The sequence below is a fragment of the Solanum pennellii genome, chromosome 4 (assembly GCF_001406875.1).
Source record: "Solanum pennellii chromosome 4, SPENNV200".
NCBI classification, from domain to species: Eukaryota; Viridiplantae; Streptophyta; class Magnoliopsida; order Solanales; family Solanaceae; genus Solanum; species Solanum pennellii.
The window spans coordinates 75,858,503-75,875,072 of NC_028640.1; positions in this window are offsets into that span (position 1 = coordinate 75,858,503).

A 16,570-nucleotide genomic window follows, 5' to 3' on the forward strand; every position below is an offset into this window, starting at 1 on the left:
TTATAACTAATAAAGAAATGACAAAACGTACTTTGCTTGCTAAGCTTTCACACAATACTATAGAAGAATTAATTAATCGATTAAAATAAGTTAAGATCAACTATTTGAATTCATAAACATTAGTAATAGGTTATTTTCGAAATTCCAACTTCTAATTTCTCTCTTTAAATAGATATATAATTAATTATAGGTTACTTATTTGATTTGTTATCGCGCTAATCTAATTTAATATCGTAAAGCTACATTTTTTATTATACGAATTTGTTATCGGTGGGAGGTATATTGAGGAGTAATTTTCCTTGTATATGATTTTGGAGAAATTTCCACACTTTATTAATTCGTTTATCTTTCAAAGTTATTTCATCTCAAAAATATATATATATTAATAATTAGACCGTCTAAATCAGGTTATGCATATTTTGAATAATTTTATACATATTGTTTTTCATCAACATAGATATTTGAAATAAAAATAAATTTGTCAATTAAAATTAGAATAAAAACATATTATTAATTTTAATTGTCAACTACTTTATTGATCAGAACTATACCTTAAATATTGCTCATCATTCAATTTCTTGACATAATTTCGAAGTTGGATATACTTTTCTTGATATATCTAATTAGGGATGTTTTGTTATTCATTCTCGAATTTCAAAATGTCTAGTCTTAAATATGATACGAAGTCTTTAAATTCTATATTATTGTATAAATATATATTATATTCATGTTATGTTATATTATATTAGCTCGATCGTTATTACTTAAATTAAATAAGATAATCCTCAAAGATTCAACTACTAATACAAAATTTCATATAAATTATTTTTTTTTCCAAATTTGAATAGAGAAACAAAAAGTGCAAAGAGTGGTAATATGGAGAAATTTACATAATTTTTTCTCATGTGGAAAGGAAGAAGAAAATGACAAAAGAAAAAAATATATATTTTTGGTATTAAATAAAACCAAGAAGAAATATTTTCTCTACGTGGGGTTTTCATTTTCCATCTTTTTTTCAGTCTTTATGGGCACTTTTCTTTATCCATCGGATTTTTTCCCCACCCTCACACAAGCGCGTGTAATACACGACGTCGGCGCATGTTAGCATAGTCATTTGTTTGAAAAGAATACATGAAAAGTTAATAATTTTATAGACTTTGGAAAGTGCTTTGAAGGATTTACTAGGAAAAGAGTTTCTTCCTTTTACACCTAACTAATTACGCGATACAGTGAATAAAGTTATTCGTGTTTTAATTAAAAAAATTATTTAAGCTTTTAATATGAAAAAATTCTCTCGAATGGAATATTAATTGAACGTTAATACAGTTCATTATTTTTTTCTTGTATTTTGATATAAAAATTTATCTGTTTATCTTGATTAATTAATAAATTTTTAAAAAAAAATCAATTGATTTTGAGATATTTCTTTGGTCTTAATTATTTTTTAAAAAGAATTAACCAAACATATATTAAATTTGAGAAACTTTTTCAAATTTAAATTTGAAGTTTCTTCCTATTAATTGAACTATATAATCAACAAGAAAAAGAAGTAGGTGTACAATGTATTTTACATAAATTTTATGAGTTAGGTCTAATAGAAGGATAAACTCTATTTCCATATTAGTGTGTTCCATGTTAATCAATCTTTTTTGTTTTTTCATAACTTTAATTAACCAACAAAAATATGTGCAATTATTATTTAACTTTTTTTCTTAATATGCTTAGAAATTGGACCTACTTGCTCTCATTGGATACTTCCTATATTTAGTATTTTCACTTAAATTAGTAAAATTTTGAGAGAAAAAGAAACAGATTTGAAATAATTTTATCTTTCTCAAAGTCTGAACGAATTGACTAAAATTTATATTGTATATACGTTTCGTTTAGAAAAACTTTGCTAATAATTCTTCTTTTGCTATCAAATTGTACTTTCAACAAACCTAATATACAAAGAATGTAATTATATTCGTTGATAATTATGTGCAATAGTCATAAATATTCTAGATGAAATAGTACGTACTACATATAGATAAATATAGTGCCTTAATTAATTTATTATGCTTAGCTAAGGACAACTTAAAGTACATAATTTTTTGTATATATATTTTTATTAGATGTACAATAATTCTATTCAAATTCCAATTTAAATACATAATTCTTTTATTTTATTAAGTATTCAATATGTCGATGAAAATGCAAAATATTATAAAAGATCATGAAATGAGTAATGACTTTGTTGTTGAGCGTAATGAAGGGGCCGTGCCACTTACGTGACCAAAACACTCCTAATTAAATATTAAAGGATAATAAAAGATACTTTCGCTGTCCATATTTAGTTGTGAACTTTAGAAAAGACACACATATTAAGATAATAATAATTAATATAGTGAAGTTAAAATTTTAACCTCATTAAATATATTTTCATAAAGGATGAATTAAAACTTAAAAATTTTCAAGAAGTTTAAATGAGGATATAATAGGGGAAAAAAATTGTCCTTTATTGATTTATCAAAATGAACAAAAAAATAGGGACATCTAAAAGAAGAAATATGAACAAGTAAATAGTGATAGTAAGAGTTAGTAATTTCTACACAAATTCTCTAGTATATTTTGAAAAAAATTACTCCACATTAAATATGTGTATCAATTCAACAAATACATAAAATTATTGAAGTTACGGTTCAAAACTAAGAATGAAATGACGCGAGAAGTCACGATAGAAAAAAGTGAATCGTTTTGATCAGATTTAACATTTAAGAGAGGCAAAAGAAAAAATTATTATTCTATCCATTTAAAAAAAAGACATCCTTTTTATTTTAGTTTGTTTTAAAAAGAATGATTTCTTTTTTTATAACAACTTTTCACGTTGCATGTTTAAGGCCACAAAATTGAAAGAGAATTTTGTACATCTGACATAACTTTTTTTTAGAACCACATAATCAAAAATCTTGTTTATTTTGTTAAATATAGTGTCAAATTAAACTAGATAATTCTTTATGAAATGAAAAGAACATATATATTATGATCGATGATGATTACCGAAAACGATCTTTCTAAATTAGTTCATCACTTTATATATTAATAAAGTTCAAACATTCAAAATACGTTCAAATCAAAAATAACATAGCATTTTTTATTATTTTTTTAAAAAAATAACGATATTTTCGTAAATTATTATTTACCAACCACCATTGATATAAGGGAAATACAAAGGGAAAGAGGCGCCGAAGAAGCGAAAATGCAAAAGGCATTCACATGGCTGACCTCTTTGTGTGTATGCGTGTTTTAGCGATTAAAATTTTGGTTACATTTATTTGTGATCTCACGTGGTAAATTATAAAATTATCGATATAAATTATATATATATATATATATATATTATTTTAATATATTATAAATTTTAAATTTAATTACTTTTATTGAAGCTGATATGTATACTTATTTTGAGAGCAAGAAAATCCATGTTTAGCGCAACTTCGTATCGGTACCCTTTTCATCTCTAATTTTTTATAGACATACAACTTACATATATACATCAATTAATAGAGAATTAACTATGAACAAATTATTGATATTATTATTAGTATATGATTTTTAAGCTGATCTAAAATACTCTCTCTAATTTATATAAATTAAATTGTTGAAACGTTTTTTATTTTTTAAATTAATTTAATTATTTAATTTCAAAAATTATTTTTAAAATATTTAATATTAAAATTAGTTATTAATTAATATTTAGTGTTTTTTAAGATTAAAGAATTTCAAAAAAAAAAACGGGTTAGTCACAGTTTACAAGGACAGAGAATATTTATTTTACTACTCCTATTCTTAGGTCTTTTAAAGATCACCTATTTAAATTCTTGTCAACTGTTATCAATTATGATTATTAAGTTGAAAATTAATAAGGATCAGAGATGTATGAATTATTAGTACGTGGCTACACAACTCTAAAAAGAAATAGGCAAATTAAGAGCACAATGAAAGTATTATATATTCGATATAATTTCACAAATTAATTAGATTAATAAACTTAATACGATGTAACTCTACTCCTAAGTCCTACTATATAACAACAAAATGAACGTTAATTAAGTGAATATTTTTGAGACAATTATTTTATTTGTTAATAATTAATTGAAGATTGTAGCATAATTAAGGAACAAGAAGAGAAATACACAAATCCCGGAGAGAAGCACGTGAAAATATGCATGAGGACCACGAATTATCATGCACGCATGCATTTTGTTTAAATCAGAGCCGTTGAAACAATCAGTTCATTGAGATCTGGGCCCAATAGCACGCCCCAAATTGCCTTTTTTGTTAAGTAGGGCCCGGCCCATTAAGCGCAGCTTTCTATGGTCCTTTGGAACTTAAACTCGCCGCATTATTCTGTACATTTATATTCCCTTTTTTCTGATTTTATATTTTCCAGAAAAAATCTCGATTTTCGTACACCGTTGATTAGAAGAGACGTGTCCATCATCTAACCGGTGAACCTATTTGTGGGTCCATCAGGTACGTTAGGCGGTGGATCGATGACGAATTTTGATTTTCATGACGTGGAAATTAAAAGAAAGGTCATCTCATGTATATATAAGATCGGAATAAGAATTCTGAGCTCGTTATAAGACTTGGTAAATTCTCTTTGGGTTAGAGTTACGATTTAATTTTGAAATGATTTTAGAGTTAAAATGATTGAGTTGAGACTATATTAATGATATTTGCATGTCACACTACGAATCGAGTAATGAAGTTGCAAAATAGAGAGATTTGAATTAGTTGTAATAGGTGTTGATGAGATTTATTCCATATTGCATCGGGGATGAAAACTCTGATTGATTTTATTATATGATTTGGACGGTCTCTCTCCGTTTGAATTAACATATAAGTTAACGTAAAATTAAATTTAATATTTTTTTAAAAAATAGATCGATATTTATATGACGATAAAGATTCAAGAAAAACTTATTCTCGAGACACTTTTTCTTTGTAGTGGATTTTCTCTTCACTTGCCAAAACTTTTCTTCCTTAATCTTATCGAACAAGATATTGAATAGACGAGCTTAGATAAATTGACATATTAGGCAGAAACGCAAGCTAGAAATACTTATAGACTTTGTCAAGTGTCATGTTGATGTGGACAAATTTGACAAATCAAAGTATCTTACACAAGCAAAAAAATTTAATCAAATGTCATCAAGTTCTTTCTCGAAATTTGACGAATCAAAATAAAAAATATATTTCGTAAATTTAATAAGAAAAAGAACACTTTTTTTTGAGCGATATAACTTTTTTTATTTCGTTTCAATGTAAATCTACAACATGAAAAAAACATGTAGTACAAGTTTAGGAATACCAAATCGTAGTCAAGAAGTTCGATTTTAAATTATAATTACGAAACTTGTATAGAATAAACAAAATAACCATCATATAATCAATTACATTATTATACTATTATTTGACAAATTGTATTTTCCTTTCATATGACAGTCAATATTTGACTATACAATGATGAATATATCTTAATTTAATAATTTATCCATAAAAAACTAACAACCAAAAAAATATTTAGTAGTAGCAGCCAAAACTAAAAGTGAAGTACCACTAATTAAGTTAATAATGGTGTTGTTAAAGAAGTAATGCTATTATTGACCACAATTATTTTATCCTTTAGTTTTATTGCACCAAACATTGAGGCTAATTTAGCATGCTCAATTATTGAATCTTTTTAAATTATTATGGGCCAAAAATTCTAGCAGAAAAAGGACGAAAAAGGAATTTTTTTTTATATTATTATTAGAAAAATGAAACTCAATTACATAGTCAAACTGTCAGTCAGACAATATGACATTTTTTTCCAATAACAAACAAAATTTCCACCGAAAGTAGTAAAAACTAATCCAATTATCCACAAAAATAAATTACGATTAAAATAGGAAGATTTCTTCAACTAGAGGATCTTGACGCGGAAAATATTTATCTGCATTTGATATTTATATAAAGCAAATAATTTAAAAGAGAGATGCGTAGTACTTATCCGTAAGTGATAAAATTTTATAAACAATGTGTATGTATTGTATTCATTTTGATTGATATAAGTATTTGATATTGATAAGTTTTTTTACCGCTAAAAAGGTGGTTTCTTATATAATATATATGATCAACTTAATTCCTCTACAAACCCTATTTAGTTTCCCTAATTTCAACTTTTTTTTCTCATTTGATGTCAATATTCATGTTGCAGGCTTTAGATCCTAATTAATTCAAATTCACGTTATTAAAACGACTTATTATAAGTAAAATATTTTTTTTAAAAAGAATTTCATATCAAAACTCAAAACTCGACTCATTGTGACATGATACCAAAGCTTATAGACACATCTTACACAAAATTTCCTCAAAAAAATTGTTGTACATTTGTAGTGATTATATTACAAAAAGAAAAAAGTATCATGAGTTTGTTGTTCTATATTTAAATCTTCCTATGAGCATTCATTTAAGGAAGATCAATGTATAGGTTCAAATTTTAATAGAGACTGACATAGACATATATTATTAGATAAAGTTATTTCATATTTGTATTAATAAATATATTATAATCAATTAATGAAGAATTAACTCAGATAGCTACGATAAACAATATTTTTTTTAATTTGACTTTATTTTTTCACCTTTATAATATGTATATATTCTCGAAAAACATATAAATTATATTTCAACCATTACTATGATTGGAAGAAATCATGGTACCCCACAATGTTATTAGTAGAAGTACATAATATCATAAAGATGATCCCTTTTTTCACCAAAAAAGATAAAAAGTAGAGTTATTGGAGAAAAAAGATGAAGAAAAAAAAAGTAATTAATTATAAGTAATCATAAATAAACTAATCATGTATATTGCTCTTTTTATTTGACCTTAGATTGCTTCTAGTAAAGCAAAAGCACTTTCATAAAAGTGTGAGATACGTATCAAGAAAAAAAATAAGAGTGGAGAGTCAATTATCACTATCTGAAAAAATCTTTTATCTTTTTTTAATTATATATATTTAATTAAAAAATAAAAAATATTGTATAAATAATTGGTGTTTGGTCAATGTTTTAATAATTTGAGATTGTTGAATGATGAAAAGTTATTGGTAATTAATTATTGCCCATCTTATAATTGATTATTATATCAAACGCAAAATCATCAGCCTGCATGCGTAGTTATTTATTTTTTTTTCAAAAATAAAAAATTGACATTTATAAATCTTTTTTGAATCATTTTTACATACCATAAAAAGGGTAACGTTTTTCTAGTTTTCTTTTTTATGGAACATAATTAGTATTATTCATCCTGATGTTTATAGTTATTAGTTTGTTTATCATTTGATAAGTGTATTTAGTTCTTGGTGTTTCATTCATTGGGCAACAAAATTACCTATGTTAGTGAACAAACTTATTGAGGATATGGTTTTAGATAGCAGAATATATATATATATATATATGAATATCGAGAATTAAGTGGAAGGTTATTTAGTAGCTACTCGAAAAATATCAAGTATTTGCTTGCTACCTTCAATTTTGATTTTTTTACATGTTTCCGCAACTTCGTTTATGGTATTGTTTGTTGTGGCTACTTTTCTTCTTATCATTATTTTCTATATGACTTTTTTATTATCGTATATTTTTTTCTTATTAATTAGAATAAGCTTAGCTTGAGTAGATAGTCTATCAAAAATATCTTATTTATCTTCGCTACTCATCACTAGATTGAGATATGTTGCATATATATACGCACCACCTTCTCTAGATTCAACTTATAAAATTTCAATAGATAAGACGATATGTTATTGTTGTTGTTCTGTACATACTAAAAGCAATCAAACCAAAAATTATTTAAAATGAGGAAATTATTAATATGAATCTTCAAGATGATTGTTAAAGTTCTCAGATCAGAGAGTAAGAATTTATTTTTTTCCTTCTTTTCACTACTCAAAAGAATCTGCGATACGTTTATGACAATTTTCTCATTATTGTGGGTGACATACATGATCAATGACGGAACAATGAGAACGAGTTAAAAAGAACTTAGAATTTTAAGTTGGCAAAGCTTTTGAAAAAAGAATCGCAAACATGACACCTTAGATAAATTCATCAACATTAGAATAGAGAGAGAAGTAATTAAAGAGATAGTTCATATGACGCACACACACTTTTTAACTCAATAATAATGAAGTCGAAGAAACAAATCTACATAAGATATGTTGAATTAAAACAATTAATACGTACTATAAACTTGATTTTCATATGAGTAAATCAATTTTATTAACTAAGTGGACACAACACTAAGAAACTAAGTGGTTGAACTTTATGGCACAAGCAAATGATTAACATCATCATTATAATGTAGTAAGATATCACTAAGATAATCCTAGAAAAGTTTATTTTTGAGAATATATATTAGAGTATAGTATTAATAGTTTGATAATTGTATTGGCATGGGGTAAAAATAAAAATAAAAATAAAATAGGGGGTCCACAAGTGATGATTGAAAGTGAAAGGACTTAAAGGCAAAATAAAAGAATGTAATTGGGCGTGCTGCTAAGGGAACATAAGAATAGTATAAAGTGTAGGGAAGTGAGGAAACATTTTTTGTTTTTGTTCTCTCTTTATTATTCATTTTGTCCCTTTTATATCTATTTTTATGCAATCTTCACTTTGGTCATTTTTCTTATTGTGGGCCTTAATAGAAAAAAACAATGCATGTAACTTACGATAACGATAACAATATATTCAGTGAGATTTCATTAAGTTAAAATTGAAAAGAATAGAATATACTTAGATTTTATCATTATCTGTAGAGATAGAAAGACTGTATTTAAAAAGATGTTTGATTCAAGTGCATCAAAATCAAGTAAAAAGAAAAAAGTAGGCGTTTGGCCATGCGATACCATATCACGATATGGTATCGTAAGATGGAATCAGCGTATCGACATGCAATTTTTACGCTGATTCCATATCATCGGATGTGATTTCATATTCTCAACAAAACATGATAAGGAATCATATGGAAATACCATATCATAATTTGAGAAATTTTAATACAAAAAATTGATCCACAAGTTTATATTTTGTGAAAACAATCCCCACATTTATATCTACTAACCATTTATTTCACATGTAAATAAAATTTATAATCACATCATTACTTTTTATAATTTATTATTCTCACCGACATAAAATTTATTATTCTCTCCAACATTTAGTCATTTTAACTCACACTTCACGATTATTGAGTAGTAAAATATTGAAGATCCCGTGAAATGTGTTTCATTTTTACTTAAATACATTGATGAAATAATTACTTAAGTGGAGAACAAATAACTTTATAATAATTTATTGTGCGATTTTATAATTGTTTGTTTATTTGATAAGATTGAATAAACAATTGAGACTATTTTAACAGTTTTAGAACTTATGAAAATTTATGTTTTTGAGAAAATATACCACACCAAAATTTCATATCGCATGTCCAAACAAAACTTCAAATTCATCTCATGATTCCATATCATGATTCCGTATCATTGATACCATATCGCATGGCCAAACGGACCCTAATTAATAAGAAAAACATTTTAGAGACTACAAGCGAGAAACAATAAAAAGAGCAAATAAAAGAAATAGTGTGATACTCAAAACACAATAAATAACGTATGACAAGAAATACAAAGGTGCAGTAGTACTAAGATATGTAGTAATAAGTCTAAACCGTTGCAAGACAAAACAACACTCTACTCTTACTTATAACTTTTTGGCAGAATACGCGACATTTACTCCATCATATCTAGAGTTACGTCCTTGGTTAATTTGAAGTCATATAATGTCCTGTCTAATTATCTCTCTTCAATACTTTTACCCTACTTCTACCTCTCGACGTATCCCCTATAGCCAACTTTTCACACCTCCCCTCCTTTGATTATTTAGAATGAGGAGATGGAAAATGAAAAATGTATCAAACCACCCCTTAGTTAATAAGTAATTATGGTGCACCAAAGTCATACTACTACTGATTTTCATCAAGGGAACATTTGTTTGGACTGAAGAAATTCTAAGCTTTGGGCCTAGGCCCATTCTGAAAAATGTTGTATATTTTACATGAGAATAAATGGGAGTCAAATCCAACAGGTCATGCATGATCCAATTCGATTTTTTTAGCCTATTTGAGCCTAACTCATTTTAGCCGATAATAAATATAGGTGGATCATAACCCAACTTAAATTTTAGTTCAATTCTTTTTAATTTTCTTCAATTTCAGTTCAACTAGGCACTAGCCCATTTAAGACTTCTAATGAGATGATCCCTTAAATTTATGGAATTTTTTGAAAACTATGTATATAATATTTTGCTATAATTTAAAAATAACTAGTAACTTTCGTCTTACTAAATAAGTTAACTTTATCAATCTCAATTTATGTGGCATACTTATTTTTATGCTTTGATCGACAAGAAAATATCAGCTTCTCTATATAGCTAATTTAAATTTTTTCTAACATAAAAAAGATTCTCACTCTTTATAAAAATGAATACAGATAACTAATCTTTGATTTAGAATTTTTTTTTATATAAAAATAAAATAAAAAAATCTTAAAGAATCTCATAGACAAATTTGAATTTGAATAGTACAAGCCCAATAAACCCTCAATCCCAAGCCCAACAAACCCTTAACCCACTCGATCCAAAGTTCCAAGCCCAATAACCCATCAACTTTTGAAAAGCTAAATTGGATTGTTGGATCTTCATAATGGCCCAAGAAAATAGATTGTGTTTTTTTGGGACCATCATTTAAATTATATTCGTATCGTTAAAAAAAAATAAAAATTTACCCACGTTAGAATAACTTCGAACATATGGTGCCTAGAATTTTCATGTGATTGAAGTACATACACATATGACTAAAGAAAGTCATTTTTTAATGAACTTTAGGCACATATGAGACTAAGCTTCAACTGTTTTTTCAAGACGTTCATGCACATAATTTATAAATTTTGGCTTGTTGTTTACTCAAAAAATCTCATAATAAGATTATGTGATTTTGGTGGATGCAAGTACATTGTATTCATGCCATATTACCAAATGATTAATCAAGAGAAATGAAAATAGAAACAAATTTCATAGGGGAATCAAATAATCCATTGGTTATTTTGGTTTGTTTGAAGTAACACCCCATATTCTTTAATGGACCCCCAAAATATTTAATGTTTATAATGGGACCATCCACAAAATCCAGATGAAAATGAAAGCTCAAAAAGCAAAATAATACTCTTCTACTTTATTAAAATTAATAAAATAAATGATAGCATGCATGAGTCACTATCAATGAATTTAGAAATTATTATATTTGGAGAATTATATTTCGGTTTTGTAATTCGAAACAAAGAAATTTCTTATTAACCACATTTTTGTCACTATACAAGAATTCTTTAGTATGTCAAGGAATTCAACATTATGTACTAAATAAACAAATTTATATTTTCAAACTAACATATATAATTTTTTAACGAAGACGATTTAATTGAACTCCTTAATTATATTTCCCAATTCCTCCGTGCTTTGTCACACTCACTAGTAACTAAAAAGTATGACGTACTGATCAGTGAAAATGATGCACGATCGAGATTCATATTTCAAACATAAACATAAACGAGTAGATAATTTCTCCTATCTGCATACATCCTTTTGTGAACAAGGGTTGATGGTATAATTTTTCAATTAAAGATCGATGTTCATATTCAGATGAACCCCTTTTACTACCTCAACCCTCTAGTTTAGTCTCTCAACTCACAATTGGTGCTCTCTGATAATAAATAGGTATTCGTTGAAATAATCGAAACAGATAGATTATAGTGTAACCACTATATTTTATTTTTTTTTACAAATAAACTAATGATACATGAGTCTAAAAAGGAAGGGGAAAAAAATACTTATAGTACTACATTTTATTATTTGTGGTTTGGTAAATGGTGCATCTTCCTCCCATGTGAGGGTTTAAATTTTTTAAATTTTTATTATAATAAGAAAAATATGAATTAAACAATAAATATAAAAAAATGAAAACAAGAATTCCCGTTTAATACGGACTCCTAACATGCTTCCATGCTATTTTTAATTTTTTCTTTCCCTCTCAATGATTAAAGAATCAAAAATAGCCCATATCTTTTTAATTTCTTCATAACTTTAATTAATTAATTAATTTAACTAATAGTATTTGATTTTTTAAAAAAATTTATTTTTAAATTAGAGGGTAATCATAAGAAGTTGAATTATTAATTTGTAGACCAGTAGTTAAGCCACTTTTGGAATCTTTATTTGGTTTATTACAAGTTTGATATATAATTTTGACCCATTCCACACAACACTTGTTACTTCTGACACTATCGTAATGAACTACAGATCTTTAAGATCTTTGCAGATATGTGAATTATGGCATTTTTCAATTTTATAATAAGGTTTTTTGTTTAAATAATAATGAGAAAATTGATTAGTATCTTCGATAGATGTGATCTGCAAATAATTTTATTGGTAATTACTAATGTTGGAACAATAAATGGTAGCTTTGGTTTTCGCAATTTTTTTTTTTTTTTTGTGTATATTATGATTTCATTTGTTGAATTTCTAGTTTCTAATTTAGGAACCGTCAGTGAGGAAAATTATATTATTTGGTAGGATGGTAAAATCAACGATAATAATAATGTATTAATGTAATTCTGCGAGTAAAATATGAGAAAACGCAGATGTATGAAATTTTATTCCTATTTCAGGAAGGTAAAAAATTGATTTTTGATCAATCCCAGCTCAATGTAAAACATAAAAAACAGATATATAAAAGTAAGTATGATAGTGAAGAATTCATATCGAAAACAATAAGAAAATTGTCAAGAAGTATAAAATAACAAAATGTTCCACTTGATGCTACTATTTTAACAATGTACGTACGGATGAAATGTAATTCATTAACATGAGTTGTGGTATAGTGGGGAAAACTGCTTTAATAATCAAACGTCTCAGTTTGGAGTCTTGGTTATGAAGATATCATGTCGGAAGCGTCACCTTCAAATGGATCAGTGCACAACCAAAATCTAGTCTGGACTCTCACACGAACTCAGAAAACAAGGAAAACCTAATAAAATGTACATGTCTAGGTTAATGGATTTCACCGCCCAACATGATCAATAGTGTTTTTACTTAATTCTTATGTGTGACTCAAACACTTTTATCGGTTAATGATGGAGATAGTCAACCACTTGAATAAGCCTCACTTGTAAATGAATTTCCTCCGGTTTAAATCTTTATTTTTATCGTTAAGAAATTAAGATGTAATATTTTCTCCATTGTTTGATTAATAGAAAAATAACTCGAAATTAATTTAATTTATACAAACTAAGATGGAAATCTCTTAGCTCTATATACAATTAAGCTAGCAATTAAATTATATATTATGATAATTAGCCACTATTAAATATTATATCTTCAAAGGAAACTATACATATTTGGTGAATCGATCAATCATTTTCAATCATTTGAATCCCTTTAAAAGAATTAGAAATATTAAAAATGATTGAAGTTTGAAAATAATTAAAGTCTTAGTAACATCCAACCCACCAAGCTTGTTGGTTAGTAATTAAATAATTTAATGATCACTAGTGTCACAATAAAAGTCGTTTAGTTGCATCATTATGCCCCTTAATCACGTAAATGAGTCGCTTAAACCCATTTTATATTGTTAATTACCAACTGTATTACTCCATTTAATTTGTTGTTGCATGCAACTTTTTCCTCTTTTCTTTTTTGAGAAACAACACAAAAGTAAATAATTATAGACAACAAATAAAATTCGTATTTAATCCATTATAGTTCTTTTGGTATATTTTAATTATTGAGTTTACTAAAAATAACTGATCCAAAATAGTTATATTTTTTGAAAATAAAGATCCAAAAATAACTAAAGTACTCAAGGTTGATTGTTGTTCAGGTCATTATAAGTGTGTTCCAAGCTATTAAAACATTTATTTCTACTCGATACAGAACAAATTTAATTATTGTTAAGGTTATACCATTCCAAGTCAGCCTCAGTGTTGCGATCCCCAAAATTTCTCCAAATAGAAAAAAATAGACGTCAATTACATGTCATAGTCTGATTCATTCATTTGTCATTCTCAGATATCGCCCAAAATAAATACTGTTTAAAAATACATTTATTTATAGATAATTAACTTTTGAGTACTTATTACAATTTGAAATATTATTTTAAAAAATTTAATAGATTTAATGAAAGGCCGAATGTAGATACATAGAGTGTAATTACAAGATTCATCCAAATTCAAAACCTATATATTATATGTTACATTTCTAAAAATATAAACACATCGAACTCTAATAAATAATTTATGATAGAATTATTCGCGTCTAATTTAGGTCTCGAAGAACAAAAGGTATGGTAATGGACGTGTACGCAAATGAATGCTGTGGGCTGCGCAACATGCTCTATAATATGGGAACTAAATAAATAAAATACTCAAATATATAGAGCAAATATCACATACGTCTATATGGGAACTCAATATTATTATTATTTTCTTGGGAACAAGCAACTTTAATTATTTACACAACACAAATATATAATATATAGTTCAAGCTAAGCAATTATTATGTATGTGTTGTTGTAGAAATTTCAATATTATTTGGCATGTTGCTAAAATTGGAAATGTTACATCAAAATGACAATAAATTTTTAAGCCTGGTTTTACATTCCAATGTGCAAAAACAGGAAGGATTAAATAATAAAGATAAGCTAAGATAATGTACTAATTTTTGCAATTTGCCAATTTGCATTGTCAATATATATATATCTTACTTACGTACATCATGTGAATATGATAATTTTTTTTGACATATCATAATTTATATCCAGCTAATAACTTTAAATTGAGGGCATGATTTTAATTTTTTTTCATTTACGTACAACATGAGTCCTTACCCTTTCAACACGGAAGACTTCAATGTACTACAAAAATAAAAATTAATCGCACAGAGTCTATTAAGTAGGGCTCGAATTCAAAACTTCTAATTAAGTGTGTAATTTCTATTTTTTCACGTAGAGAGCATACAGGAAGGATTCTGTTAGCATCTACGATCCTAGATTAGATGTTAATGATCATGTTATGACTTATGACCATTCTCTTATACCAACGTTTTAAAAATAAAAATATTTATGTTCAAACACACAAACATATATAGGCATATTATAAGTTCCATTTTGGAAGAAAATAACTTTGTCTAAGTAATTATCTTGAATTAAATTCCTCAAATAATATAATGAACTCAATGATTTTTAGAATGATCGAGTGCTTAATTCCTACGAGATCTTCTAGAATACATCAAGAATAATTAACAAAAAAAAGTATATTATACGTATTCATTTCGTATATTTAGAGTAATTAGGTGTATATACGCTCACATATAACCAAGAATCATACGAGACAAATTAAGGTACGCGTAGGATTCATTTTTTTTTTATATCTCTCGCTCATAAAACTACATTAGATATATTGTTGTAAATAAATAAAAAAAAGGTAAACACGACATGTACCCAAGGATATGACTTAGTAGTCAATAAAATGATTAAAAACCTTAATATTTCATATTCAAAACTCAACGATCCAAATGCGCGAAAGTTATCATAAAAATAAAATAACATACATAGGTCAAACTAATTACAATATTACGTCTTTGAAGACTTTGAACGTCCAAAATTTCAGTCAGAATTCCAGTTCACCTTGACATTCATATGACACAATTAAAATTTTAAAAATCGCTAAATTCTATTTTTTATCATGTTTTTTTTACGATTTCTTTTATGCAGCTTATGAATAAATATATTTTATTTTAAAATTAAAAATTTTCATATCCAAATTTAAACCATCGAAATTTAGAAATTTGTATATCGAAATTTGTAACGTGATAATATTGTCTGCAGCGATATATTTGATCATGATATACCAAACTTTATTAGCCTATAGATAGATTCTCATCTCACCGTCCAAAATTATTAGGGGCTCTAGACGTGGCCTCTTTATAAAACAGGCTTTTCAAAGCTTTTTCGGCTTTATCGCGATTGTGATGCAGTGGTAAAATTATTTCATTTTTAATTAAAGATTTTGAGTGTGATTTGAATATGGAGAATATCTTATCAAGAATATCATTCTCGAATGGACATATAATGTGTGATTTGAATTTAATCGAGACTCTAATATAAATTTCAAACGTGATTCTGAGATTTTTTGATCAATTAATTCAAAAGAAAAATATAATTGAACTTTAGTATACTTTCCATCGATTTAACTATCTTAAAAATGTTACTGATCTTAATTTGAGTCTCGATGATTTTTCAAAAACAACTACTCTAACTTTACTTATAAAAATAGACCTAATGTATATGTTGAGTTCTTAATTATTGTATATGTTATTGATACTATATATTCTACAAATAATCTTATCAAAGCTTATAATGTAAATAATAATTAGTACA